Source organism: Phycodurus eques, chromosome 5 (genome assembly GCF_024500275.1).
Source record: "Phycodurus eques isolate BA_2022a chromosome 5, UOR_Pequ_1.1, whole genome shotgun sequence".
NCBI classification, from domain to species: domain Eukaryota; kingdom Metazoa; phylum Chordata; class Actinopteri; order Syngnathiformes; family Syngnathidae; genus Phycodurus; species Phycodurus eques.
Window position 1 is genome coordinate 26,504,956 of NC_084529.1, and position 25,581 is coordinate 26,530,536.

The window sequence follows — 25,581 nt, forward strand, 5'->3', positions numbered from 1 at the left end:
GCCACCTCAGCGGGACGCAGACGGCCGACGGGGGAAGCAGGAGACGTGCTGCTTGAGTCCCTTTCATCCAGACAGGTTGTTGGACAAACGCAACACAGTCGCTGTCCCGATGGACGATCTTTGAAGGTCAATGACGTCAAAAGTTCCTTGAAAAGCAGACTTCTTTTCACCGTTTTTTTACCGTACCATTACGACGCAATGTGATTCCCTCCAATCAAGATGCGATACAATTCACACCAATAATGATGTCTAACAATAAAGTCCCATTTCGATACGATTCTATCCAATCAACCGTCAACACGCATCAAGTCCGTAACGTCACATGACTCTTTTATACCCGTCCAATACGGTACTTATTCTGCACTGCGTCATAATACAACAACAACACATTACAGAGCCAATATTGTGCTGTTCGCAAAAACTCACACACCCTTTCTTCTCTTGTGACGTCTCTTTATTTATTTATCCATATATTTTTTTATTTTCTTCAACTGGACGGCTACCACTCTGTGAGAGCTAATGTCGAGCTCCAGAGGCTCCGATTTTCCGCTCTGAGAACTTTATTAACGTAATGCCGGGGAAACATAATGGGATTATTTTTCAAAGGCTCGCCATGTTGTCATTCCAGAAGAATTAAAATGAAAAAAAAATGGAAAAAAAACGACGCTGGACTGGTGAGTTTTTTTGCACGTCTTCATTTGTGGCGGCCTGACGTTATGTACGTTATAGTTATTTAAAAAAAGAATGTAAATGTCAAACTAGGCCAAGAATCAAGAATTACAGGAGACTTTCCATATTTTTACAGCTGTGTTGAAATCAGCCGGTTTTGGGGGCCTGTCCTGTCACATGCAAATGAGCCACTGCTCACCCCGCCTCCCTCTACTGCGGGGTGTGTCAACCCAAGGAATAAATAGCGCTCAATGTTGAACATTATGACAGTGCTATTCATGATAATTAAGATGCGATACACTCCAGTCACGATACCATTTCCTACAATTATGATAAGAGACACTCCAACTCCACTATGATTCAATAAAACCTTACTTATGACACACCACAATTACAATGTGATATGATTCACACCATTTACAATACAATTCACTAAATACGATACGATTCACTTCAATTATGATACTGTTCACACCAGTTACAATACCGTTAATTTCAACTACAATATTCTTATATTACAAGATTCACTCCAAATAAGCTCTGATTCCATCGAATTATGATATAACTCACTTTAATTACGATATGATTCATCTCAATTGTGATACAAGTCACACCAATTACGATACTATATGTTTTAATCCAATTACAACACAACTTTTTACAATATAGAAAAAAAATTACAATATGAATTACTCCAATCATGATTCAATATGATTCATTGTAATTACAATACAATTCGCTCCAATTATGCAACAATTCACTCCAATTACTATATAATTAACTTTATTTACAAATCAAACAAGTCCAATTATATGATTCACTCCAATTACAATACAATTAATTCACATTATGATACAATTCATTTAAACTCTGATCCCATTTACTTCAAACACAATATAATTAAATTCAATTATGATACAATTCACTCCAATTAAGATACCATGTTTCACTCTAATTACAACATGACCTACTTCAATTACAATATGATTCTCTCCAATTATGATTCAATATGATTCATTAGCATTACAATACAATTAGATTCTATTATGATATGATTCATCCAATTCCGATACAATATAATAAATTCCAATTGCAATGTCATGTGATTCACCGGATGTGATTCTCCACAATTAAAATAAAATTCATTATAATCAGAACTCAAGCAGTAACGACCACTGAATGCATGTCATATGTTGTGTTTTGCCCGTGAGGGCTAAATTTACACTACATAGTGAGCGGTGTAACCAATATGAAAACCTAAGAGAGTTGTATGTGGATAAACGAGCGGGACAATAAACGGTGAAGGTGGCACACTTAGAGTACTTACTTCCACTGCAGGGCCATCGCTGAGCTCACAGATCAAAGTGGCAGAGGGTCCTTACGGCTTAAAAGGGAAGAAACAAAAGGAACATTAAATGGCTCTCTCCTACACACACACACACACACACACACACACAAGTCCAGTAAAGCTCAAGTTGAAGTTGTGTGAAAGAAAGATGGAGGCGCACGAGGGAGAGCAAGTGACATTGATTTTCCCTCCTGCGAAGTGCCGCTTCATCATTTCTCCAGACACAATCTATCGATTGGCCGCCTTTAGTTTGTTGTTAATTTTGGGGGGCTCCTAAACCCATCGTCCTGCACTGACACTTGCACCTTGCCACTAATGGATGGCAGTTGAGAGAGGGTGAGGACGCTCTTATATGACCTTCTTTTTTTACCTATACAGTACAGTGAACCCAGGTTTATTGCGGGGGATATGCTCCAGACCCACCAGCAATAGGTGAAAATCCACAATATTGACAGACCATATCAACCAACTTGTCAAAACACACTTTGACGCACTTTAAATGCAAGCATAAAACGTGTAGAAAATACTGTATATAGTCGAGTCTTTATAGATGCATGTGCCTTTAAGAGGTGGGGCCTGGTGGCATGCTATGTGACATTGGCGAGTTTGTGTGTGTGTCTTGTTGTGAGCTGTGGCAGACAGCAGCTTCTGCATGCATATTGTGTTTGAAGTGCTGCCCCGTAAAACTGAGCAAATAATGACACACCCCCCCAAAATGTTTTTTTTAATTGCCTATGGATGTCACAAGACAGCAGCAAAGCACTACTTTTGTCTATATAGCACCCCCTCGCCCAGAAAAAGCCAGAGTTGATGCACCCCCTCTCCACCACACATTTGTTGTTTTTTTTTAAAAAGGTCCAGTGAGCACACCCTTCTCTACTCTGCATATAAAAAGAGTTGGCGCACTACAAAAATAACACTTGGTGCACAAACTCGATAGGGTGTGAGTGCAACTAAAAATAAAAATAAGTTGGCGCACCCCCTTTTTTCCATCCATCCATCCATTTTCCGAGCCACTTCTCCTCAATAGGGTCGCGGGCGTGCTGCAGCCTATCCCAGCTATCATCGGGCATTAGGTGGGCAACACCCTGAACTGGTTGCCAGCCAATCGCAGGGCACATACAAACAAACAACCATTCGCACTCACATTCACACCTACCGGCAATTTAGAGTCTCCAATTCATGCATGTTTTTGGGATGTGGGAGGAAACCGGAGTGCTCGGAGAAAACCCACGCAGGCACGGGGAGAAAATGCAAACTCCACACAGGCGGAGCTGGGGATTGAGCCCCGGTCCTCAGAACTGTCGGCCACCGTGCCGCCCCCTTTTTTCCTCACTCACAAAAAAGTACTAAAAAAGCTTGATTTGGCACACAATCGCAAAAAGATGCCCGGGTTGGCACACTCCCTCTTCCATCACAAACAGTAATGAAAAGGCTTGATTTGGTGGATCTCCTCTCAAAAAAAAAAAGCAACAGCTTGTTGCTCACTCACTTGGGGGTGAGTGCAAGTAAAAATAAAAAGCACAAGTTGGTGCACCCGCGGCACGGTGGACGACTGGTTAGAGCGTCTGCCTCACAGTTCTGAGGACTGGGGTTCAATCCCCGGCCCCGCCTGTGTGGAGTTTGCATGTTCTCCCCGTGCCTGCGTAGGTTTTCTCCGGGCACTCCGGTTTGTTTGTATGTGCCCTGCGATTGGCTGGCAACCAGTTCAGGTTGTACCCCGCCTCCTGCCCGATGATAGCTGGGATAGGCTCCAGCACTCCCGCGACCCTAGTGAGGAGAAGCGGCTCAGAAAATGGATGGATGGATGAAAGTTGCTGAGACCTCTTTTTTCCTCACACACAAAAAAAGTACAAAAGAAGCCTGATTTGGCGCTACCACTCCACCCAAAACACTTTGTGCACATACTCACTTGGGGGGCGAGTGCAAGAAAAAAAAAAAAAATGAGTTGGTGCACCCCCTTTCCACCGCACACAAACAAATCGGTGTGGCCATATTTTTGCACTAGCGTCTGAGGACAACAGCTCTCAGCATGTCATACATTATTCACCAGGAACAAGCAACAGCACGCACGCCGAGATCAAAAGGTGTGTTTTTTCCAAGACGCACATTTTGTCGCCTTTGTGTCGCAGCGGGAACTCAATTTGCACGTCCTTGCCGACAATATCTAAAAAATAAACAACGTCCTCCAGCGCCACTTATTTTCCACCATTTTATTTGGAGGAGCAGCATGTGGGCACGCAACAGTGTGACTGAGTCTAAAATAGAGAGCGAGTGGATGGGCAGTGGTGTGTAGTGAGATGGGTGCGCGTGCTGGCGATCCTTTGTCAAGCGCTCAGCGCCATTTAATGGCCTGTAAAAGGCCCCTCTGCTGCAGAAAGAACAGGCAATTAGCATAGTGAGTGGATTACAAGACTGCTCTGACTCCGGGATTAATGGGTGCACTTCATCCTCTCTTTGCTTTTACTATTTATGCATCTTTTTTATTCGTTATCCTGATGGGATCCTCATAAAAAAACAAAAAAACAACTGGACACTTTATCAGGTACTCCTGGTCCATGTGACAAAATGGGATTAAACCAGGGGTACACCAATCAATTCTATTTTTGTGCGAGTCAAACAGGTGAGCACTTGTGCGCCAAGTGTGCACAAAACTACTGAACCCTGGTGCAAGTGGTCCTTGATGTGCACCCCCCCCCCCCCCCAAAATAAAAAACCAAAAACAAATTTAAATAATGAAACCTGGTGCACACCAAACAAGTGATCCCAGAGTGGACAAAAAAAAATAATCCTGGTGCACAACTAATTAGCAAAGCCAAAAACCAAACAAATCAATTTGGGTACATACCAAACGAATGAACTGAGGTGTGCATCAAACAATTTAAACCTGGTTCAAGCGATCCCTGATGCACCCCTAAAAAAACTGAATCCTAATGCACACCAGACAAGGTAACCACAGTGTACACCAAACAACTAAACACCACTGTGCTCCGTACAGGTAAGCCCTGGTCAAAGTGATCGCTGGTATGCACCAAAAAACTGAACCCTGGGACACATCAAAAAGGTGGTGAGCGCCAAACAACGAAATAAACAAGTGATCCCTTGTGCCAACAAAACAAGTGAAGCCTGGTACTTATGTTTGCTTGTTTTGTACGCACCAAAGAACTTTGGTGCGCCAAACGAGCAAACTTGGGTGCAGACCAAAACGTTCAAACTCTGGGGCCGAGCAAACAATGGAACGCTCCAATTTAGTTAACTTCAATGAGCACCAGACAACGGAGCCTTGCTGTGCACCTAACAACCGAACCACTCAGTTGTTTGGAGCGCACTAAAGTTTGAAACTGGACAACTGAACCAGCCAAACATGCAAATCCTGGTGCACACCACTCAAGTCTACCTCAGTGCACACCAAACAAGCGGTGTGTGCTAAACAGGCAAACCCCATTGCACACTTAACAAACCCTAAACCCTCTCAGCCACCGCAAAACTGATTTTGGTGCGAGCCAAACAAGTGAAATTGAGTCTCAAATGCTCTGAGGCACCCCACTCCTCTCGTCAATATTCTATGAGAAAACTTAAAACTACTTTCCCAGCAACTCGGCCTCCGTCTTGTATCGCCGCCATCATTCCTGCGCCGCCGCACGATATCATCTTTAATCCGCAGCCTACCTCCCACCTCCCTCCATAATCTCCTCAGTCGCAGCCTCGGGCGGCCACAACTCGTCACACTGAGCCAAGAGTCTCCAAACAAAACAAATATACGCACCCTATACCCTGAATACGATTAAAGTCCAAAAAGCCTGATTTGGTACACCGCCTGTCTCCACACACATATAAAGTCTGAAAAAACTACATTTTAAAAACAAAGAAAAAAGCCTCAGCTAGTACAACACCTCTCCTCGTACAAAAAGAGTTTGAAAAAAAAATTAAAACAAGCTGGCAGACCTCGTCTTGCCTGTAAACAAAAACACCAAAATGTGGCCAACTTGATTTTGTGCACCCCCACTTCCTCACACTAAAAAACAAAGCATCTACCTGCACACAAAAATATCACATTGACCAGCACCACCCCCCCACCCCCATTTGGCATCCATCCTCTCCTCACACATATAAAAGAAAGGCCTGACAAAAAGGTACATTAAAAGTCTGAATTGGTACATGGGCTCATCATTTAAAAAGAAGCCTGAGTTGGTTCACCCACACTATCCCAAACACAGCCATCCATTTTCTGAGCCGCTTATTCTCACTAGTGTCGCGGGAGTGCTGGAGCCTATCCCAGCTATAAACAGCAGGGTACACCCTGAACTGGCAATTTAGAGTCTTCAATCAACCTACCACACGTGTTTTTGGGATGTGGGAGGAAATCGGATTGCCCGGAGAAAACCCAGGCAGGCACAGGGAAACATGCAAACTCCACACAGGTTGGGCCGGGGATTGAACCCCGGTCCTCAGAACTATGAGGCTGACGCTCTAACCAGTCGCCCACCGTGCCGCCATCCCAAACACAATTTTAAAAAATGAATATTGCTCATTTTCACTGACAAGGAGGTGTGAAAACCTCATGTGACCACATTCACAGTATGTGAACGTGTGCGTGCGAGTGTGTGTGCGTGTGTTTATATTCGCAGATCAATAATGTCACATCGCGGCCAAGATCACCTTAAAAACAATCACGTTGAATGTATTCATTACATCAAGACAACCTGGTGAGTAAGTGCTTTGCAAGACTTACTGCAATAAAAAAAAAAAAGCTCTCCAAAAAAGCCAGACGCAGTTGGCCCACACCCGTCTCCCTTGCACACAAAGTTACCCTGTACCCACACCAATACAAAAAAAGCAATTAAAAGCTTCAACTTCAACACACCCTGTCCCTGCATCTCTTCTCCCCAGCACACACACACACACATAAATAAATAGAACATAAATAAATGAATTAGAACACCCCCTCTACTCAGAAGACAATACAAATCCCAGAGTTGGCATACATCCTCTCCCCACGCTAAAAAAAAAGCACACATATGCAAATAGTTGTTGTTTTTTTAAAACTTGATTTGGAGCACCCCCTTCTTTAACGCACACTAAAATGTAAAAATATTGCCAGAGTGGGCTACCTTTAATTCATAAATCCAAATAAACCTGTTCTTGAGCAAACCCTCTCTGTACACAAAAAAATCCCCCCAAAATCCGGAGTTGGATTTGTTCCAAAAAAAAAGCCTGCCTTGGCGCACCAATAAAAATCAGAAAAAGAGTTGGCGCAACCAACCCCCCCAACCACACACAAATACTCGTTTAAAAGTCCATAGGACACGTGTAATGTGCCATATTGTCACGACCATATGGCGCACCGTATTAAAAGGCGGAGTCTCTATTTCTGTATTTAACACATACATAAGGCGCGCCGTATTATTGGGTGCAGGCATGGTAAAACATACGCTAGCTTAAAACATACGGTAGCGTGCATGCACACTAAAACAATGTTTTTAAAAAGGCAGCGGGAGCAAAACTGAGTTCGGTTGTACTTTACTGAAGTATTTAACAATGTACTCACATTCTTTTTTGATCAATCATCATTCACAAATCCATCAAAGCCACCGCCACGGTAGTCCTTGCCCGGATGGATAGATGGCACCGTTTCATAAACCGAAAGCACCAAGACGGACCTCCTTGAAAATGTTCGATTCTCATTTCTTCTGCAAGCGTTATTGCCCTCAGTCGAATGGTGACTGCAGAGACGCTTCTCCCGGCCGTTCTTTGCTCATTAATCCATTGCTCGAGTTGCTCTTCCAACTGGCGCCACCTCGCCTTGTTTCCGCAGAAACTCAGCTTCGTCTTCTTGACTTGGGAAACCTCGTTTTCCTGCTTCCTCCGCTTGCGATCCATGGATTCGTTGATCTTGAATTCTCTCGCGGGCGCTCGATTCCCATGTTCCTCCGCGTAACTGATAGCTTGCAGTTTAAACTGTGCAGCGTAAGCGTGTCTCTTCATATGTGCCATTTTCGGGGGGCCTTAGCCAAACCGATGTTGTTTTGCACAATGTCCATACAGCTGCTATATACCTACTGGGGGCGTGCCTTTAGCATCCTCCTTCACGCGCACCCTTCCCCCTTACGTCCGCATGCTGTACTCAAGTCACGTCCGCCTTTCCTCTATATAAGCAGCGTGTTGCCAGGAAATGCTCCCAGTCAGTCAAGCGCAGCGCTCATCAAAGTCACACAACATTTACAGATTTTGGAACTCGGTGCACACATTATCAGGCGCCCTGTCCATTTTGGAGAAAATTTAAGACTTTTAAGTGCGCCTTATGGTCATGAAAATACGGTATGTTGAAGCATGTACAATAAGCCTGGATAACGTTTCACCAGATTGCTGACAACAACAAATCGTGCCATCAGCAAGTTTAAACGCTGACGTCGCTCCTTTTTTGTTATCTCCGCGTCAACATATGATGCGTTGCCACAGAGTCTGACACGGTTGAACACGTCGCACACCTCTTGGCCCGACCCAGATACATTATACAACACAGCACAAACGTATGACAGGATGGCTGCGAGTCCGATTTGCTTGATTAGCACTAATGTGCCATCTGCCTCCCGGGGTGACTCCTCATTAGAGATGGAGGACATTAATAACAAAAGTAGAGCATCTGACTAATAGGCATTATTATACAGTATGTGTCAAAAATCTACAGGCACACCTTTGTTTTCAAGTGTCTCCTCTGGCTATTCAAAGTCATCTTATTAGCAGTGATCAGCAGACTAATGCATGCCATGAAATGTTTTGCATATTAACCAATTGATGTTTTTTTCTTAATGCGCTGGTTTCAAACATGAACCCAGGCTTGAAACCCTACACAGACCCCCTAATTTGAAACTCTAAACTTACTTTCAAAGCTTTATTTAAAATCCTAATGCTTGTTTGAATCCTGGTCTCGAAACCCTCATTTGAAACCTGTAACTCATGTTTGAAACCTTAACCTTGCTTTCAAACCCTAATTGGAAATGCTAACTCTGCTTTCCAGTGCATGCCTCCATCTTTTTAACTGTTCCTCCACCTGCTCCCTGCTTTCACTGCAGATCACAATGTCATCTGCACACATCATGGTCCTCGGGGATTCCAGTTTAACCGCATCTGTCAGCCTATCCATCACCACTACAAACAGGAAGGGGCTCAGGGCTTGTGCCCCCCATCGGGCTGCATTAGTGTACATAAGACTAAGGGCCTGATTTACTAGAATCCAAAATAGTGGGTGCTAAAGCGCGCTTTCACTCGAACAGATTGCATGTGCTGTTGGGAAAAGATGCTAAAGTGATGGAGACCACTGTATTTAAAAGACAGTTTAGGTAAACAAATATTACAGGAAATATATTAATCACTCTGATAACTTTAGGGTAGTCAGCAAATACACGTTTTGTTTTATGTAACTTGCCCAAGTGTGTGGCAATTGGATGTAAGTGCCCATCCTGTCATGAGCTATCCTTGTAGTTCCTGTTTTGGAGCTTGGGTGGCACTTTGTGGCACTTTGCGCCCCTCTTGCCCTCTCTCTCTCTCTCTCTCTCTCTCTCTCTCTCTCTGTCTCTCTCTCTCTCTCTGTGTCTCTCTCTCCCTTCCCTGTAATCAGCACCACCTTGGCCGCGCACCTGTTTTCAATCAGCCGTCATCATCTCTGGCTGCATAACAGCCTGTCAGATCCTGGAAGCCCTCACCAGAGTATTAATGTTCACTCGTGGTACACCGGCCTAGTACTTGCATGTAAGCTAAGCTTTATTACTCTGATTTCTATGTTCTTCCTCATCCTCAGTGCTCCTGCTGTGTTCCCTGCCTTGTTGAACTCTTCCACCATACCGCCAAGCCATCCACCTGCTCACGCTGCCGCACGCTCCCTGTCATTATGCCTCACATTTCCAATTTCCTTTTCAATAACCCGTTCACCACAAACTTCTCAGACTCCGCTTGTTTCCGGGTCCAGTCACAACTGATACCTTCGTATCGTGACACATCCTGTATAATGCTGTATTTTAAAAATTGGGAAAGCACACACAAAATGCAGAGTTGATGCAGCGTTTTGTCATCGGTGATATGGCATGACTCCTTCTTGTGACCGGGTCCAAGTCAGCCCTGAGATCATTGATAAGCTCCAAAATTACTTTGCTTAAATAGACCATATGTCTGAATCCTTTTTGTTCATGACATTTCATAAATGTTTACAGAAACGTTCTCCATCACGTCTCATTTTGCTTGGGCTATGCTGGCAACATAGCCCAGGCAAAAGAGAACCTGCCTTTGAAGACACAAAATCAGCAAGCGCAATTCGTCTCAGACTTGATAACTCACATTGCGCTTGCTAAATTAAGCCATTTGCATAGCTGCTCCTGAACTGTGCGGCAGTTTGGCAGACGCAATCCAGGTTGCAAACCTATAGTAAATCAGGCCTAAAGTGTTTAGTGTTAGTTTGCTTGTGACTTTCAAAGGCACCTCAAAGACCGTCCACATTCTGTGTAGTGTGAACTAATTACAAATTAAGAATGTGGAGCAGAGAACTCTCGTCGATGACCCCCCACAAGTAAAAAGGTGAGCCCAATAAAAGGCAATTTACTGCTTGGCTGCTCCTGCAACCAAATACACAATATGGACAAAAGCCTCTTAATCAATTAATTCATCAATGGAGAGCTGGACCGGAGCCTGAGTTGTGCCTGAGTGTTAATTCTTCATCTTAACGAGACATTTTTAGAAACACACTTTGGGAAAAGTCACCAGCCAAGTGCCCAGGCCTACTCGCGCTGTTCCTCGCTCGAGAGGAGTCTCAGGTCAGACACTGACGCTGACCCAGGCCCTTCCAGACTGTTTTTTTTCCCCTCTTCAGCCGTTCATTGAAACGTTAATTTGAAACCCTAACTTTGTCTTGAAATCGTAGCTTCAAAACTTGAAACCCGAAATTAAACCTTACCCCCTGCTTAAAACCCGAACACAGGCTTGAAATTGTGATTTAAAACTAACACTGTCTTGAAACCCCTACTTTAAACCATATCTCTGCTTTGAAACATTAACGCATCTCTGAAACCCAAAATGGTCCAAATTCTAATTTAAAGCCCTAACCTTAGCTTGGAATCCTAAACCTACCTTGAAACCCCAAGTTGACACCCAAACCCTGTCTTGAAACCTTGTTTGAAATCCTAACCCTGTCTTCAGGCGGTCAGTGTTTCAAGTTAGGGTTACAAATTACAGTTTCAAGACAGGGGGTTAGGATTTTGGGTGCACTACAAAATAGTTTAGGGGGGCTTAATATTTGTTTTAGGGGGCTAAGACAGTAAAACCTGGTCCTGGGGGAGGGCTTCAGCCTAGGCCTAGCGACGCACCTGCCGAACATCAAACCGTGTCGAAACCCTAATTTCCCTAATATTAACCCTTGCTTGAAACCTTAACCCTGGCTTCAAAGTAGAATTTAAAATTCACCAACAGGTGTCTTTCAGCTCTGCTCAAAGGATGACAGGTTTTATAATTATTTTACTTGTATTATCCATTTGTCCTTTTTTACATTTATGTGACAGTGACAGATGTTAAGTTGTTACTCAACAAAGTGTAAAGCAGTTTTGGGGGAAAAAAAGTTTGCCTACGCTGGGATTTGGTGTCCCCGAAGCGGGGCCGCGCTTTGCCGCACTCTGTGAAATGAGCTTGCAATTCCATTACACGCTGGCCGTGGCCCGTTACAAGAGCTCACTCTTGTTTCCGTCAGCCCACAGGTGCACTCTGTGGGTGGACCGATGCTGGCCGCTGAGCCGCGAGGAAACACAGCGGACATCCGAAGGGCAGGAAGCGCATCTAATTCAATAAACGTTTACTTTACATTTATTTTGAAACTACACAAAGGTAACCAGTATTTTGGAGGGGATCTGTAATTTGAAATTGAGCACAAAATGCAGCTACAGGTGAGGAGATGATGTCTGAGGAAGCAGCATGTGGCTTGATAGCAAAGGGTATTTTGGTATGTTCCAAGTCGAGCTGAAAACGGTTTAGTGATCAAATTTTCACATGGTTCTTAGTGCTACTACTGCAAATGTATTTTTATTATTAAGAGTCTCGGAAATTAGTAGTTTTCTGTCTTCTCCACAGACAGAAGACAGATTTTTTTTCTTTCAGTGCATTTGTTTTGTCTAATATTCACCCATTGTATTTAATTGTTTTTCTGTCTAATATGCAATTATGTTTTGTGATCTTTGTCTATTGTAACAATAATGTAGTAATATTTGTATAATTTCAAAAATCTTGAAGAATTGTTTTTTTCATATGAATTTTCAGTCTATTTTGTATTGTCTTTTTAGTTTATATCAATTCATTTTGGAGTATTTTCGAATATTCTTGAATTATTTTCATCTAACTTGTTAGTCTGATTTTGTTTTTCTCTTATTTTTTGTGTAATTTTCTAAACATATTGCAATATTTGTGCATTTTTCATCTATTTTATTTTATAAACATGTATTTGTATTTTTTATTCACTATTTTGTATTGTATATAAAGGTTTGTATTGTTCGCAATTTCTGGATTTTTGTCTGGTTTGTATTTTTTTGTACTACTTGTCTTTTTATAATATTTGAGTGTTTTTGCATGTTTGTCTCGTATTTTGTATGATTTTCTAATACTTTGTATGATTTGTACTATTTTTCATCAAATATTTTTTCATGTAATAATTTGAATTATTGTAGCACTATTTGTGTATTATCTTCTATTTTTTTATCAGTTTCAAATATTTTTCCTTTTTTATAATTCACATTTGTATTGTAAAATATTTTAGTCTTTTAATATTTTTCATTATTCTAAAAGTGTTTTCCTAATATTTTTAAATTCTTTAATATTTTAGTATTGTCAAATATTTAGTTCTATTGTCATGTTTTGTCATATTTTTCAAAAAAAATTCCAATATTACTGTTGAGTATTACTGAGTACTGTTGTGTTCAGTATTTTAGTATTTTTATTATTAAATTACATTGCCTGTTTTGTATTATTTTCTAATATTTTGCATTGTCAAATATTTTTGGCCCATTTTTTATTATTATTCCAGTATTCACTTATTCGTTGAATATATGTATTATTGTTGAAAAAAAATTTCATACTTTTTTTTAATACTTTATTTTATAGCTAATCTTTTTGTATTTTTTGGAATAGTTTTTGTTTTTTGGAATAGTTTAGTTTTTTCCTAATGTTATATTTTCTTGTTTACCATGTTGTACTATTTTATTTTTCCTATTTTTGCCGTCATTTGTGCATTTTAAAAATATTTTTTACAATTTCTTGTCACATTTTATATTATTGTCTATACTCACCAGGCAGTAACTGAATCATAATCCATTAATGTTTTTGGATTTTCTATACTGTCGATTTGAAATGTCCTTTTATTAAAAAGGATGGAGATTTAAAAATGTAAAAAAAAAATTTGCTGATTCATCCCAAAAATAATCAACAGATTAATCGATTATTAAAATAATCGTTAATTACAGCCCTATTCCCAATATTTGTGTATCTTTGTGCACAAGTCCATCAGTAGCAAGCACAATGTGAAATACGAGTGTACAGTGTGTGTGTGTGTGTGTGTGTGCGTGTGTGTGTGTGTGTGTGTGTTTTTTTTATGGCATCCATTTAAAGATTTAAGCATTGGGGAGCCAGGGGGCTTACTGCAGTAATAATAAAAAAGAGGGATAAACACCATGGATCATTGTGATTGTCCCACTTTTCATCGGCGTCATCGTTTCTTCTGGACAGTTGAAGGCGGTACGATGAGTCCACACAAATAATTGACGGCGTTGACCACAGTGGGTGACGTAAAGTCTCTTTTTCACCAATAACGTTTGGTTTGACTCCTCGGGGGGTCCAGCCCGTCTCCGGTGATTGAACGCCGCCTCGTTAATTGAGTCCTCCTCTCGGTGCGCCGCGCTCACTAACTCGTTTTGTTGTGCGTACTTGTGTCCCGTCGGCCTAATTGTGTGCGGGATATTTACAGGGGACGTCGCCGCTGAAGGGTGATGAAGCCTCCGCCGTAACTAAAATATACGGCGAGTCGCTGAGCGGCACGGAGAAATATGGCTGGGGGAAGAGGGGAGATTGCAGCATTATTTAATAGACAAGTCGCAATGCCGACAAGCAATCGGTTTTGAGGGGGCGTGTCACGGTGGAGGATTGGCAGGGGTCTACATGTGATAAATACATTGCGTTCCAAATGATATTTGTCTCTCATATTCCTAAATAGTCGATGCAAATGCCAGTCAGCATAATTTTCAAGTTCTCAACTGTTAGAGCATTATTGGAATGTTTTTGAACAAACCTCCCAATGGTAAAATTATTTTTGTTATTTTTGGAAAAAAAACATTCATATATTACACACAACAGAGTTCAAAGAGATTTCGTAGGTTTTAAAGAACTGAAAATATTCATATTTTCAATTTGGAGCATTAGGAGGTCATTTACTGAAATCAAAAGCTATTTCAGTCGAAAACATCTGCACAGGTCAAGTTACATTTTAACATAGGACCCCTTATTTGACAGCAGATTCCCAATTCGTACAGGTATTCAACTTGTTTTTTTGTTTTGTTCTTCTTTTAGAGTTTCTACTTGAATTTCTTTGCAGGATGTCAGAATAGCTTCCTCAAGCTGCTGTTTGGATGTGGACTGCCGCCCACCCTCATAGATCTTTCCCGTCCAAATAAATCTTTTGCTTGAGGATGCGCCAAAGGTTCTCAACAGGGTTAAGGTCAGGGAAGAATAGGAGCTGCAGTTCTGAGTTTCTCACCTTTCATTCAAACTGCAGCCAATGACGCACAGGTATGCCTTGCAGCATGAGAGCATGGTGCATTGTCATGCATAAAGTATATTATACTATACTATTATATACTATTATATGATAATATTTTACAGACAGCGCTTCTTTTTGTACAATGGACGAAAGCGGTCAGTCAGAAACTCTGGGAAACATGGATGTCATGCAGAGAAAGACGGAAGAGCGAGGAGGGCTGATTTGTTGTTTTTTTTTAAGTCTGACTTGACAGGCAGCCCTGCCTTGACAGGCAGTTTTGCACTTGTGTGGCCGCTTTAGAGTGCCTCGTTGTCGCAGCAAGGAAATGTCCCGCAACGACCCGGTGGGATATATTCCAGCCACTAGAGGCTTTAACGGTTATATTTTCACAACTCAATCATGTACCTATGTGTAGGTATAAGAAATATGGTCGTAGTGGCATCCATTTTTCCTGGTTGGAGCAGTGTTACTTGATTGACAGTTGAGCAGGGCGTGGTTTCAGCGCATGCAGGTGACACGCCCACAGCATTCGAGAGTGGAGACAACTAATGTGATATGGTTTTGCCGTTTAATTGGTTTGTGCTTGAACAGTGGTGCTTTGTTGCAGTGAAGATAAAATGAAGTGAAGATAATGGTGTGGGGGTGTGCTGCCTGAAAGCTCCCAGTAGGGTGCATGTGGAGGTCACAGGAAACATCTGTCGGAGATAACAGTGGCTACAAAGCGTTGCTGCAAACTTTATGAGAAGTGAGAAGTGTTGAGACAGCGTCTGGCACCAGCGGCAAACGGCCATCATTCTGCATAGCAACGATCACGTCAATGGACCCTGGACCAACCAGATGAAAACAACTCCCCGCTTCCTCTTTGAAAAATTGTATAAGTCTGGGGCAGGAACAGATAGCTTTGTTCGGACTACACTATCTCTGCTAAGGCTAAGATAGGGGTAGCTCCGGATCCAGAGTTCTGAAGTATGTATAGACTCCTCTGTCAGGAATAAATTGGTTGGCTTTTAACACGTCGTTATAATCGTAGTTCTTTCAAAAAAAACGAACACGCTTGGAACCTCGAGAGTTAATAGGTGATTTTAAAACACAGGTTCCTTTACAACGGATTGATTTTTCATGATTTTGAATGCTCATTTTATATACTGAGTGTTTTTTTTTTTTTTTTTAACCATTCAAATTTGGCAGGGTTGTTTACAACACTCTTCTCTGTGGTGTGTCAAATTTACAAGACATACTGTATTTATTTGGACTTTACAGGGACTTAAAAGTACACAGTGTTACTATTTTCTGCCACCTCTAACTAGTGGTAAACTTCTATTTACACTTGTCGGAGCAGCACAAAGTTGGCGCGGTGAACGAGTCCATCATTGGCAGCAGCAGAGTGTAGACATGATTTTTATTTTTCACACATAATGTGTTTTTTTTCCCCTTCATGTTGTGGCTGCGGTTCATCAAGGAGACGAGCTGTTAAATATTCATGAGGCGTGTTGTGTTTCTTAAAATAAGGCTCATTAGCGCTCCCGGCCTCTTTTCAAGTTTCCGCCTTTCTCGTGTCACTCTCCAAAGAGCAACACTACAGCTTGTTATGCGCCTTGGCACTCAAAGTGGGTTAAGACCATCACGGTGCCTTCACATGGACAACAAGGTAGAAACACTATTTTGATATAAGTCAAAGACTAAGAACGGCTGGAAACGATGGCGTCATGAGTCTGTGATTGGTTTTGGTCCACTTGGTGCACATGAACATCAGCTGGAAAAATGGACTCATAAATAAATAAATAAATAAACGGGAGAAAAAATATGAGAAGGTGACTGTGATTGTCGCAATCAGGCCCATAAGGCAAAAAAATGTTTGTCCGTGACACACAGCATCGTGTTTAACGTGAGGGAGCTTGATTGCAGTGCCTCCATGTGCTCAGCGTGATGCTGCACTATGTTTAAAAAAATTACAAAATTAAACCTGCAACCTTAGTGAGGATAAGCGGTACAGATATAAAATAAAAAATATAAAATAAAAATACTGACTATAAATAAATAAAACAAAAACTAAATTATAAACTAATTAGGAATACAAAACAAGAAAATAAAAATGATTGAAAAAATTAAATATTATTTGAAGAAAAATAGAAAATTCAAAGAATACATACATGCATAACAATATCCATAATTATAAAATTAAAATATTCTTTTAAATTACAAAATAAAAGCCCCTCCTTGAGCCGTCACCTTGTCGTGGTGGGGGGGGTTGTGTGTCCCAGTGATCCTAGGAGCTAAGTTGTCTGGGGCTTTGTGCCCCTGGTAGGGTCACCCATGACAAACAGGTCCTAGGTGAGGGACCAGACAAAGCACGCCTCAAAGACCCCTAATGATGACGACAACCAATGGACTTCGTTTTCCCTTGCCCGGACGCGGGTCACCGGGGCCCCCCACTGGAGCCAGGCCTGGTGGTGGGGCTCTAAGGCGAGCGCCTGGTGGACGGGCCTGCACCCATGGGGCCCCGAAAGGGTAACGTGGGTCCCCCTTCCCATGGGCTCACCACCTGTGGGAGGGGCCATAGCGGTCGGGTGCAGTGTGAGCTGGGCGGTGGCCGAAGCCGGGGACCTTGGCGATCCGATCCCCGGCTACGGAAGCTGGCTCTAGGGATGTGGAATGTCACCAGCTCTGGCAGGAAAGGAGCCCGAGCTGATGTGTGAGGTCGAGAAGTTCCGACTAGATATAGTCTCTCGAGAGGGGTTGGACTCTCTTCCACTCTGGAGTTGCCCACGGTGAGAGGCGCCGAGCAGGTGCGGGTATACTTATTGCCCCCCGGCTTGGCGCCTGTACGTTGGGGTTCACACCGGTGGACGAGAGGGTAGCCTCCCTCTGCCTTCGGGTGGGGGGGACGGGTCCTGACTGTTGTTTGTGCCTATGCACCAAACAGCAGTTCAGAGTACCCACCCTTTTTGGAGTCCTTGGAGGGGGTGCTGGAGAGCGCTCCCGCTGGGTACTCCATCATTCTGCTGGGGGACTTCAATGCTCACGTGGGCAATGACAGTGAGACCTGGAAGAGCGTGATTGGGAGGAACGGCCCCCCCGATCAGAACCCGAGCGGTGTTCTGTTATTGGACTTCTGTGCTTGTCACAGATTGTCCATAACGAACACCATGTTCAAGCATAAGGGTGTCCACACGTGCACTTAGCACCAGGACACCCTAGGTCGCAGTTTGATGATCGACTTTGTGGTCGTGTCATCGGACTTGCGGCCGCATGTCTTGGACACTCGGGTGAAGAGAGGGGCGGAGCTGTCAACTGATCACCACCCGGTGGTGAGTTGGCTCCGATGGTGGGGGAAGATGCCGGTCCGACGTGGCAGGCCCAAACGTATTGTGAGGGTTGGACTCCGCCAAGGCTGCCCTTTGTCACCAATTCTGTTCATAACTTTTATGGACAAAATTTCTATTTAGCAGCCGTGGCGTATAGGGGGTCCGGTTTGGTGGCCTCAGTATTGCATCTCTGCTTTTTGCAGATGATGTGGTTCTGTTGGCTTCATCAAGCCGTGACCTCCAACTCTCACTGGAGCAGTTCGCAGCCGAGTGCGAAGCGGCTGGGATGAGAATCAGCACCTCCAAATTTGAGACCATGTTCCTCAGTCAGAAAAGGGTGGCATGCCCTCTCCAGGTCGGGGATGAGATCCTGCCCCAAGTGGAGGAGTTCAAGTATCTTGGGGTCTTGTTCACAAGTGAGGGAAGAATGGAACGGGAGATCGACAGGCGGATTGGTGCAGCGTCAGTGATGCGGACTTTGAAACGGTCCGTTGTGGTAAAGAAGGAGCTAAGCCGAAAGGCGAAGCTCTCGATTTACCGGTCGATCTCCGTTCCTAACCTCACCTATGGTCACGAGCTGTGGATCGTGACCGAAAGAACAAGATCCCGGATACAAGAGGCCGAAATTTCCTCTGCAGGGTGTCTGGGCTCTTCCTTAGAGATAGGTGAGAAGCGCGGTCATCCGGGAGGATCTCAGAGTAGAGTCGCTGCTCCTCCACATCGAGAGGAGCCAGATGAGGTGGCTGGGGCATCTGATTCGGATGCCTCCCGGACGCCTCCCCGGTGAGGTGTTCCGGGCACGTCCCACCGGGAGGAGACCCCGGGGATGACCCAGGACACGCTGGAGAGACTACGTCCTTCGGCTGGCCTGGGAACGCCTCGGGATCCCCCCGGAAGAGCTGGATAAGCGGTAGAAAATGGATGGATGGATGGATGGACAAAAAAAAAAGTATGTATGTATAATAAAAAACTAATTACATGACAATAATGAAAATACAAAATAACATTTTAAAATGAACCACAAACAAATAAACATGATTATAAAATTAAAAAATGCAGAAACAATGTTTACAAATTATATATATATATATATATATATATATATATATATATATATATATATATATACATACATATGTGTATATTATTACTTTTTTGTTTTGTTTTTGTTTTGCCCATTGTTGTTCACAGGCGCTGTGGCAGAATGCAGGCAGAGAATGGTACTGACGCATTTCCGGGTCACAGATATACAATATGACTAGCTCCAATTCCAAAAGACATCCCTCACTATGTTAAAATAAATGACAAGTTGCCTCATTGCATCACTTGGAATAAGATTATCTTGCGCAAATGAAACTTTCACGATGTGTAGAAGTCTGATGTACTCCCTTTCTCTCCGAGCCTCAGTCTACACCACGCGGAACTTCAGTCGAGTCAAATTGGGTCAGTGAAACAATAAAATACATTTATCCCAACAGTGCTGCAGCATAAAAGTTAAACGGTGGGTTGCACTTTTGCACTGATGTTTTCTTAGCGTTTATTTTAGTCTTCAAACTAACATAAGAGCCGATGACAGAAAAAAAAAGTTTAACATTGTGCTAAAACTTCACCAAAGGTCAAACTAGCAACTTGAAATCACAATGAATTGGAACAAAATTCACATAAAGGTCTCACAGTATCACAAACACTAACCTTGTGTCTCATTGGTGGGTAGGTAAAGGAATCAACGTTTTATAGTATTTGGTTCCATTTATTACTCTTTTTCTTCCCATCTAGGTTTACTTTCCTTTTCAAAATTCACCGGTGTCGTGTGAAGTTACTTTTCGTGCCAAAACGCTGAGTTCCAGTGCGTACTCTTCAAAATAAAAGGCTACAAGCTTACAACAGGAAGTCAAGTTAAAACTTACACATGTAGAACATTTGATGTGATAAAACAGTCCCAAATAACTATTTTAACAATGCTATATTTAACTTTTAGCTGAAACATTAATTCATGAATATTAAGTCAATTGGGTTAGTTCCACACACATTGCCTTTTAGTTCATAGGTTTGATATTGAGACTGGTTATAAAGAACGCCGAGAACCTCATTACGGACCCCGAATCAAATGTTCACTTTTGTCTACGCTGCGGGCTGCTAAGAAAATGGATGTTTATAATTTGGACACCCATTATTTAAACCATGCAAACTTTTTGGTTTTTTTGACCCAGCCCCCTAAAAGAGTCGGAATCGAGAATCGTTTGGAACCAGAATCGAATGAGGAACCGGAATCAGGACCGGAATCGCTCAAATTCAAACAATGCCTAACCCTATGTACTATACGTTGAATGGACACAGCATTAGGTATACCTCTTGCATAATGTAATGAGATTGATGCAATAAATTACCTTTTAAAAATAATAATAACATTCTCTTTTGAGAGGTATTCATTTAACAAAATGTTTATTAAATGACCTCCTCTCCGATAGTGTCAATCAAACAAAAGACTACACAGGGCAAAGTTCTCCAGCTTTTTGTACGCACCCTGCAAGCCACAAAAGGAGTGTGTAAACAGCTGATATTTAATTTTTCAGTGATATGTCATCTATGAGGAGTGAATAGATCAGTCAATTACACTCATGGTCACCTCGTAGCACCTCTCTCTAAGCTCAATAGAAGACATGGTACATGTCGAGGGGAAAGGAACACTTTTACACTCTCAAAATTGACACTTAACACTTTTCACCAAAATTCAGAGAGATCTTCCAGGGACACGTTTTGTTGCCAGGCAATGCCCAGAGCACCCTTGAGTGTCCAAAAGAAAGAAATATACACTACTATTCATACGCTAACTCCTGTCATGTATTTCCATTTTTTTTAAATTTTATTTTACTGCAGATGGGGTGAAGCATTTTTTGGACTAATCTTGAAGAATGATAGCATTGAATTATAATTTATTGTGTGTCACAGTGGAGTTTAAAACTAAAAAAAAAAAAAGACCATTATGGAGAAAACCCAGGGAAACTGAAAGATATATCACTGTTTTATGATATTTTAGTTCCGCAAATCTACAGCTAGTATGTTAATACATAGCGAATATCATGACTGTATTATTTTGTAGGATGAAAAGTAGTAAAGTCACACTAAAAAAAACATTGTAGATTATTCGAACTGTATTGAGATATTTATGGTATTGTAGTGTCGGAAAAATATTACAATACCGAATCGAAAGTAACTTGTTTGTAAACATACAGCTACATCCTGAAAAGACATCATAATTTGTGATAAGAGGCATTACAATTCATATGGCGATTTTGGTGTGTGTTGTAGCAAACAACTTCCATGATGACTAACGTTCTTGTTAGCACACAGAAGTAGTCCGTGCATGGTTCTTCGCCGCCAATCCCGAGGTACCGCTCGTATGAATCTCTTAAAACTAGCGGCGATCAGAATAGCCGAAACGAGCTAGCCGACCAGTATTCTCATCCATTAGAAGCTTACATTCGTACTCTTGGACCCACGCAGATCTCGACATTTCGCTGCTTCAGAGAGCGCTATAGTCCAGCGATGGCAGCAGATGGGTGAGTCAAAAGTCCTCTGCAAATTGGACAATGGGAAGACTGGATGTCAAAAACACATGATTAGTGATTAGTTGACTTCCACCCATAATAATAGGGGAACGCTAACCCCAATTATGATACAATCCAATTCGCTCTAATGTGCATGCGATGCCATTTTTTTTGTTGCATAAAAATGCTACCAAGGTAGGCGAAAGTAAATCCCATCCAAAAAATATTAAAGCGAAGAAATGTATGTAAATGCTTGGTTGCAAATTCCATCCTTCATTTTTCCACTAAAGCAGATCAAAAACAACAAAGTAGGATTTCTTATCAAAGCAGGCTGGTTTTATCTCATTAGTGCAGATGCAGTAGGAGGCTGGTGGGGGTTTGTACGGGGGTGGGCTCGTAGCGGGGAGGTGTTGCTTTCTGTTCCAAAGGGAAATGAAACAGTTTTGCCCTTATTTGCTTTGTTATTTAGCTGGAAGAACTAAAATTAATGACTCACACTCTATTCATTACGGTTGCCGTAAACACATTAGTCCAATGAATCGTCTCCGAGCACACCTGGCCTTATCTCCGCTGGAGAAGGAGGCAGGCAGGCTGGCTGGCTCGCATCCTGCCAGCGTGCTACAGGCATATTGACGAAAAGGCGGTGCGATTTGATGGGATGCGCTGCCTGCCGCCTCGCCGGGCCCACATAGTTGCCTCCCAGAAGCCATAACGCATGAGATCTGTCAGTGTCAATTTCCAGCCTAATCTCGCCGCCGCCAAGGCCGCGTTCGCTCGCGTTCAACACACAACACGAAGCAGCGGGAATTTCACCTGCGATAAGACAATCGGCAATCAGCGCACGTTCGTTGGCGACGTCCAGGTGGCACAACAACGCCGTGCGGGGAAGGTCGAGGCGAGCGGCTGCCTCCCGATGACTTCGAGATACTGCGTATACTATGATGTGAATTCACCACACTGAGGACTGGGCCGTACAATAGGGAAAGCTTCTTATGATTCAATACGATAAGTTTCTAATTATGATATGATTACAATATGATTCCAATAAAAATACAACAAGATTCATTCAATAGCGATGCAAAATAATAACATTTCAGTTCCGATGACATATGATTAGCTCTAATTATGATACAATCCCTTTGCTTACAATATGATTCACCCCAAATACAGTGCATTTTGGTACGATAGTCCACTCCAATTTTGATTACGATATGACACAACAAAATTTATTTCAATTATAACACAATACACTCCAATTATGATCCAATGCAATACAACGCAATTCACTCCGATTCCGATATGCTATGATCCTACACAATTTACTACAATTACGATATGATTATCTCCAATACAATGTAATAGAATTCACTCCAATCGTGATAAGATGTGATACAATATTATACGATACAATACAAATCAAATGCAATTAAAATACCATATGATGCAATACAAGTGACTCCAAAAGATACAATTCACTCCAATTATGACATACAATACGATTAAATCCAATTACCATCTGATACGATATGATACGATGCTCTCCAAATACAATATTACGATACGATACAATATACAAAACAATATGATACATTTCAGTCCAATTATGACACGATACAGTTACTGTGTGATACATCACGATACAATAGCATCCTCTCCAGTTACAATTAAATCTAATTCACTCCAATTATGATAAGATATGATTCTACCAGATTACAATTTGATATACATTGCGATACTATCAAATTATAATGTGACACATTTCAATACGATATGATTTATTACAATTATGATACGATACGATTCTTTCAAATTACGATACGAGATGATTCACTACAATTATGATATGTGATTAAATCAGCGCGGCACGGTAGCCAACTGGTTAGAGCGTCTGCCTCACAGTTCTGAGGATCGGGGTTCAATCCCCGGTCCTCAGAACTGTGAGGCGTTTGCATGTTCTCCCCGTGCCTGCGTGGGTTTTTATCCGGGCACTCCGGGTTCCTCCCACATCCCAAAAACATGCATGCTAGGTTAATTGACACCTCTAAATTGCCCGTAGGTGTGAATGGTTGTGTGTTTGTATGTGCCCTGCGATTGGCTGGCAACCAGTTCAGGGTGTACTCCGCCTCCTGCCCGATGATAGCTGGGATGGGCTCCCGCACGCCCGCGACCCTATGGAGGAGAAGCGGCTCAGAAAATGGATGGATGGACGGATGGATGGATGATTAAATCAAATTACGAGGCGATGCAATACAATTCATTCGAATTACATTTTAATGTGATGCGATATGATACGACACGTTACAATACGATTCAGTCCAATTCCAGTGTGATGTGATACAAGACAATACGATTCACTCCAACTATGATACAACAATACAACACAATATGATTCACTCTACTTACAATAAAATGCAATATGATGCTTCGTGAACTGATACGATACAATTCACTCCAATTACGATGTGATATATGAGCATACAATGCACTCCAATTAGTGGAAATGAATCTGGTATTACATTTATTCCATAAAAATGTAATAAAGTGATATCATTATCCGAGTTTGCCATGTACTGTACGTGACGACCGTTCAATTGCACCATGTGCTGAGATCACACTGATGACATGCCACAATTGTTGAACTCTACTTTTATCGATATGACACGATACAGTAGGATACAGTACAATACGATTGTCTCCACTTCGTATAAACTAAATTTCATTTTTGATACGATATAATTAGCTTCAATTATGATTCAATAACATGATTCGATTCAGTCCAATTTTGATAAGAGGCGATATGCTACACTGCAATATCTATTAAATCACAATAGGATTCGCTCCAATTGCGATGCAATACAATAGGATGATACGTCACACTGACAGCCAGCCTGATGTCCACTTTTATCACCGTCGTCATCCTTTATGGCCCCATTCCGAACCCGAGGTAGAATAAATAACAGCTTACACATTTATGTCATCTTGGAATTAATTCGCGCTCAAGAAACTCCAAGACGTCATAAAAATGTCGTGATTGCCTGCCGTCGTCTTTAAGTGGCGAGCTAACGAGCGTCAGCGCACGACGTGAGACATCATGCCTCATTCAAAGTTGTCGGGGGAGGAATTATCATACTGGGGCCAGCCATGACTTCAAGCCAGAGAAAAGATGTTGAATTCAAAGAGCTTGAAAAAAAGAAGAAGAAAAAGCCTTTTCCTAGAGAGCTCAGCAGGTTCCTCAGAGACAACCTTCTAAAAAGGTAAAGAGGAGCATTCTGCACATTTCAAGAAATCTTTATGATGCGTTGGGAGAAGAAATTGGGGAAAAAAATCTAGAAAACAGCAAAGCATCTTTTTCCTCTTAGAGCCTTACCTTTCTTGTTGTTAAAAAAAAAAAAATTGTGAAAATTGTTTTCTGACACAATGACTTTTCCCAGTCACTGATGGTGTAGTGGTACACTCGCCTGACTTTGGTGCAGGCAGCGTGGGTTCAGTTCCCACTCAGTGATGTTTGAATGTGAATGCAAATGGTTGTCTATGTCTATATGTATCCTGCAACTGACTGGTGACCACTTCAGGGTGTAGTCCACCTCTGGCCCGAAGTCAGCTGGGATAGGGTGCAGCATCCCGTGACCCTAAACAGGGTAAGCGGTATTTTGCTGAGGTTGTACAATTGGGTAATGTACTGAAAATATCAGGGTCTAAAGCATGGATCAAAGCACATGTTTTGCTGTTTTTTGTTTTTTTTGCAACATGAAGATAATTTAGTGTTCCCATTAAGATTCAATTTCTAATCTAATTAAGATAAAATTTCTAATCTGGTGCACATCTAAATTGTCTTTGATATGTACAAAACCTCCTAAATTGTAAAAAAAAAGACTAAATTGTATTTGATGTTTAAAAATTTTTAATTGAAGATTCAGTTGTCTTTAATGTTTA

General features: G+C 42.0%; 1 protein-coding gene across 2 annotated transcripts in view; it reads right to left on the bottom strand.

The window, feature by feature from the left end:
* LOC133402757 (alpha-1,3-mannosyl-glycoprotein 4-beta-N-acetylglucosaminyltransferase C-like) overlaps positions 1–25,581 on the bottom strand; it is a 95,835-nt gene that overhangs the window by 58,724 nt on the left and 11,530 nt on the right. Inside the window, exon 1 of one of the 2 annotated variants that reach the window (XM_061676861.1) lies at positions 1,997–2,045. The exons of the other annotated variant lie outside the window; for it this stretch is intronic. The gene's annotated coding sequence lies outside the window, so the exon portion shown is untranslated. Of the gene's footprint in view, positions 1–1,996; positions 2,046–25,581 lie in introns of those variants that run through there. 2 annotated transcript variants of the gene reach the window in all.